Genomic DNA, 6000 nt, shown 5'->3' with positions numbered 1-6000 from the left:
TCTTTCTTTGTCCAAAGGAGTGATCACATGTTGACAGCTGGAATTTACATGGCTCCTTATTCAATAAACGAGCGCCTTCCCTGAATTCCAACATCAGCCGCACAATAGTGGCACAGAAGCAAACTGACACATTACACACGGTCCAGCTGGCCCGTCCACTCTCCACGGACACCCCCACCCCCTGCCCGCCTTCAGTATTCATCTCCCTCCCACGTGAGTTCTCCCTGGTGCAAGACCTAAGCACACACCCTTGGATGCTCCCTATTTTACAGGTGCTTGATTTCCTGTCCTTCCTTATCAGCATGCAGGATAGTAACTCTCCATTAAAGATGAAAAACAAATAAACAGACAAAACAAAACCAGGGCAGAATCAAAACCCAAACAAATCCTTTCTACTTTGCTGTCAGTGCCCCCCGCCCCACCCCGAAAAAGAGCTGTGATCAATGTTTCCCATATCAAAACTCTTGACATCTAAACCCTTTCTTTACCTTGGGTGTGTGTGGCTCTCTTTGTGACCTTGAACACAAAGGCAACGTGACCTGTGGAGTAACCAGTGTTATAATTAGTGAGAAATAGTTTTATTGTCCGTTGTACCAAAAGAGTCACCTGGGGGGGGGGGAGGTAACATTCCACTAATATCACATAATATGCAATGTTTTTTTCGAGTGTATATATTTTCCCCATAATTTTGGCGACACCATACACTCCTCAGTTAAGTACTTCCGTTAAGAATCCTAGAATTTGGGCGCCTGGGTGGCTCAGTGGTTTAAGCCACTGCTTTCCGCTCAGGTCATGATCTCAGGATCCTGGGATCGAGTCCCGCATCGGGCTCTCTGCTCAGCAGGGAGCCTGCTTCCCTCTGTCTCTCTGCCTACTTGTGACCTCTCTCTCTGTCAAATAAATAAATAAAAAATATTTTTAAAAAAAATCCCAGAATTTTTTCCAGTAGGAATGATGCAGTGGGAACAATGTTTACGGCGGTAGTGTATATTGCTCAGCAAAGCTCAGCGATGCCCATAAAACCTGTATGAAATGGTCCTGCGGCTTGTAAAAGAGTTCATTCCGTATAGAAGTGTTCTTGTTTAAAATATACATCTTACTGATTATGAAGAAACTCATTAGTACTTCCTCAATACAGAAGGTCCTTAAAAATATGGGGGGAGAGAGAGAGAGAGAAAAAAAAAGAACGCTTTATGTATTATGAAGCAGTCATTAAACTTTAATCTCTACCACTAGGGGGCAGAATGAAGTTCTTTTCTAAACGGACTGCTAAGCAATCAACCATCACATCATTGAAACATTGAAGGCACTTCAAAAAGACTCAGATGTTTAACTATTGTGCTAGTGATCATACATTCATATTGGGCTCCAGGCCAAAAGAGAGAAGAAGAAAAAAAAAAGCCAGAGATTTGCAGCTGAAAAGCTATAAAGTGGTGAATTTTACCTTAGAGCAAAACCATCTTCAGTGACAAATTTCAAAGGCCATATGTATGCGATTTTCATGAAAAGCAGACGACCCTAAATTTCTTTGTTTAACTGGAAGCGATCTTCCTCGCAGAACAAGCAGGTTCTTTTCTGCCATTCCCCTTGTTTATTGTGCTGTTACAAATTTCACTTTCCTTTCTAGTACCACAATCAGGATTCTAGAAATGCTGTTTAATGCCAGTGGGCATTTCATTAACACCGTCCCCTCCAGCATCTTCAGGGGTATCACCTTGGGTGCAAAGTTACCAGTGGCGAACATTTAAAGCATTCTGACAAAATAGTGTAGGGCTTTTCCTCCCCCCTCCCCGCCCCCGCAACCTTTTAAATTAAAGCCTCTAACCCAACCTTTATTCTAGGGTAAAAGCTCGATGTTCACAAACAAACTTTGCCAAACGGGACATTATGATTTTCTTCCCCATGTGGTTAAAACACTAAAGGTGATGAATCAGTGGGATTAGGAACATTATTTCTCCTAAGAGCAGAGCTTCAATTCACAGGACCTATTCAGAGCGTTTGCCATTTAGACTCAATTTCCAGCGATTTCTCATATATTTTAGAATATTAATACACCGAGACATAACTCATGGCAGGTTTTCTAAGCTAATAAACCGAAGGAAGAGATCTGGGGTCGTTTGTAGGGTCCACCTGTCAGCTGGACATTCAGAGAGTTTGCGAATTCAAATTCCCATCAATTCTGTTGTTCTAAATACAGGCAAATTGCGCTCGGTTGCCATTTTCACTAAATTGCGCAGTCCCAGGAAAGCTGGAAAAGTCCCAAATAAAGTGCTGAGCTGGGCATCTCCCCTGCCCCCACCTTGTTTTGAAAGCACAAGCCAGTTTTGCAAATAGAGATAGAGCTGAAAGGAGTCCCATCTTCCTTTTGACATCAGGAGTGTTACTTGATACGTATCAATATTTCCTGTCAGCTCCAACAAAGCAACATCTCAGGCCTTATGGTATCCTGAGATGGCTAAATATCGTTTGCTTAAGTCAGCACGTTCCAGACCTTTTATGCGGCCTGACAGTTGATTGGGAGAGGGCCCACTAACTTTCTTAAAATGTGCAGTCATCCGTTTGGCGGCCGGCTCCGGGGGTTCCACATGAAATCCTCTTTAGATAAATTCATACTTGCTCAGGGTGATTAGCCTTCCAGCTTGGTTGGCTCACTTGTCTTTAAAAGCAGGACATTCGTGATCAATGTGGGGTTGAGTTGAGGGTTGTCCTCTGTCCTCTATTAACTACCTCTACAGTGTCTCCAAAGCTGGTAAAGGGACATGCAACCAAAAAAAAAGGAAAAGAAAACAAAAAACAAAAAAAATAAAAAATAAAAAGAAAGAAAGAAAAGAAAAAAGAAGAAGAGAAAAGAAAAGAAAAAGAAAAGAAAAAAGGAAAAAAGAAAATAAACTTTTTCCCCCCCGCAAACATGACAGGCTGAAGTTGACAACCTAATCCTTCAGGCTTGTCTTACTTACTGAAAGGCTCAAGTAATGTCAAAGAAACCATCTGATAACAGTCTTCATGCCAAACCTAACAGCTTTATTGCAACAAGAAACTTTCACATTAAATTTCCATGTGTTTTCTCTCCACACTCCTTAACTTCACTGCCCATTTCCCCCTGCCCGCCCCCCTTTCTTTTCCAAAGAAAGATAAGCCTTCCCTGCTTCAAAAACCAACTAGAAACTGCTACAGAAGGCCAACTGGAGATATAGTTAAATTAGTGGATTATTATTACCTTGGGGACGCTGGAAATCAAGTTTGTTATTGGCAGTTCCTGTTTCTGTAAGAGCCGTTAATAGAGAAAATTTAAAAGGTGTTGGTCAATCAACAGAATGTTATTTTCTTAAGTGGGTTAACTGTTTTCTTTCTTTCTTTCTTTCTTTCTTTCTTTCTTTCTTTCTTTCTTTCCTTTGCTGCTGCTACCTGCCACCAAGTTCACCTCCAATTCTAAATCCCATCATATTTAGAAATAGAGCCAGTTTTCACAGAAACAGGGAGAACAATATTTTTTTTTTTTTTCCTGCAGATCTATGTGTGGACTACAAGAGGGGCTGAGTGGGGTCAGAGTCTCAGTCGGAGAAATCTTTTAGAAAATAGTATCAAATTGTTAAGTGTCCAAAATGTATGATAAATACAGACATGGACATAGACGTTGCAGTAGCTCACTCTCTGTGTGTACACTTGGTGATGTTCTTGCTGGGGCAGCCTTACATTTTGAAGCTAAAGAATTCATTTAAGAATTTTAAAGTTCATGGGGGTTTTGTTGTTGTTGTTTTCGTTGCTGCGTATGAATCTGGTCTTATTTCTCCAAGTTCTGAAACTAGTTTAAAGAAAAAACAAACAAACAAACAAACAAAAAAACAGACAACAAACTTGCAAGGAGCTCGGAGTAAATAAACAGTCTCTCTCTGTTAAGTGAAATATTTCCCTAAGGTAAGTTACTTTTCCAAGGGAATTACAGTATATGTCAATGTTGAATAGTAGGTGTTTTCTACCAGTCTGATTGATGTTTAGGAAAAAAACAGATTCTTGAAAATTAGCCTATTGTATAATTATGTGTCTGATGGAACGGCAAAGCGTCTTAGCTAAAAGTCTCTTTAAAAAAGGTTTTACTGCATCCTTCCAAAGTTTTGCTGCTTAATGGTGTTAGCCCTGGGATCTGCAGTGCTGATCAGGTGGCTGGGTTGATTGAGGACAGGCAGGGTTACACATTTCCATTTAAACAAACACCCACCAAGGACTCATCAGCTGGCCCCTGACTTGCAAATATGGGAGCCCTCAAAATGGTACTTTTCAGTAAGATCCTCTCATAGTGTTCTCCTGGGCTATTTTTGAAAACCCTATCTGTGAGTGCCCTCACATTTCTAATAAACTGCACTGTGAGCTGGAGAACCTTCCCGGATATTCTGCCGAGTTTCTTGTATTTTCCACATTTCTATATTTAAAACAAATTCCCTACCCACCCGCCCCCTCGTTGAATTTGGGGAACCACAAATAACCCCTCAGCTTTTGCACTGAAGTGAGTTTGTTTTGCTTTCGTGCCTAGATCGCTTTTGAAATTGTTCAGGAGTCAAGGAAAGAGAAGGCTGCTCATTTTAGCTTTAAATACCAGCTACAAACATGTTGTCTTCCTTTCCGTTAGTCCCAGGTTTGACTTCACCCCACACTTTGTGCTTTTTTATAATGGGTTTGATAATGGTATCATATATGAAATAAACTCACATAAATATGAGATAAACCTGCCCATGATAGAAACCTGTGACTATATCCTAGAGATAGGTCGATTTCATGCGTTTATCTGCAGAATATACCTTATTGCACACCAGATATAAACCCCTTATAAAAGGAATGCCAAGTATGTGAAATCTGAGAATTCTGACGTGGGTTGGTTCTGCTATGTCCATTTCGCAGATGGGGAAATCGAGTAAGCTGAGCATTTGGCTAGAAGATTTCCCCCGGGGTGTTAAATTAAGCAGACTGGGAGCTGTTCCCATCAGGAAACTTACATAAATGCCACAATTCCCAGGAAACATATCCAAGCTGTTCCATCCAAGGCTTGTGGGGGAGGTAGGGGCTGGGAAAGAAACATGCACACCTACTATGAGGGGGGAGCTCTCTTCTTGAGGGGCCCTGGGGACAAGGAGCCCCAGGCAGGTATGCTCCTGTTTTAACAGAAAAACCGGTGCTGGAGCTCAGAGCTTGCCAGCAAGACGGCTTCTTTCAGCCCTCTCCCTGCTTGGAAAGTGTGTTTGCAAGAGCATCCTTCTAGCTGCAGTAATAAACATCTCCAGCTGTAAGAACTCTGCTCAACAAGCCTGGGCAAGGCCGGCCGAATTCCTTTCATTTGACCATCTTAGATTCCCCCCCTACAAGCGCCGAGTCCCAGAGCCTTGCAAACGTCCCCCAGCCCTGCGCAGGCAGCCCTGCGCGTCCCCAGGAACACACGCCCTCCCCCCTCCCGCCTCTCCACTTTTGTTTTATTTACGAATATGTTGCCAGAATTCCAATGAGTTATCTATTCTGTGGCCCCGTCATTTTCCCACCGAGGCCTTGTCGCCGGCTGACTCAGGGTCCAGTCGCAACAGCGAGAAGAAAAGAGGACAGCGAAAGAATTCTTTTCAACTTTTTTTTATGTTTCACTCATTTCTCCCTCTGTCTCCCCCCCACCCCAGGCCTCCTCCCCTCCGCGGCTCCCTCCCTCCCCCACCGTCCTCTGCTCTCCCTTACCCCCTTTATGTTACACGGATCGCTCAAATTGAAGCCCAGGAGGGTCCTATAGGGAATGCACAGGATCCCTGGGAGAAAAAAGCCCCCAACAAGCTATACACCAGATGTATAACGTTATATGGTCAAACTGGCAAACACAAAAGCTGAAAAACAAAAGGCGTGAATTAGGGAGAGGCATTCAAAAGCGTGTTTTCAAAACAGCCCGGCCAAGAGCCTGGATCCCCCTCCTGAGACTAAATGCTTGAAAGAAAAGGTGCTAAAGAAAGAAAGGAAAAGAAAAAAAAGCCCATT

Source organism: Meles meles, chromosome 6 (genome assembly GCF_922984935.1).
Source record: "Meles meles chromosome 6, mMelMel3.1 paternal haplotype, whole genome shotgun sequence".
In the NCBI taxonomy this organism is placed as follows: Eukaryota; Metazoa; Chordata; class Mammalia; order Carnivora; family Mustelidae; genus Meles; species Meles meles.
This window is presented reverse-complemented; position numbering follows the sequence as displayed.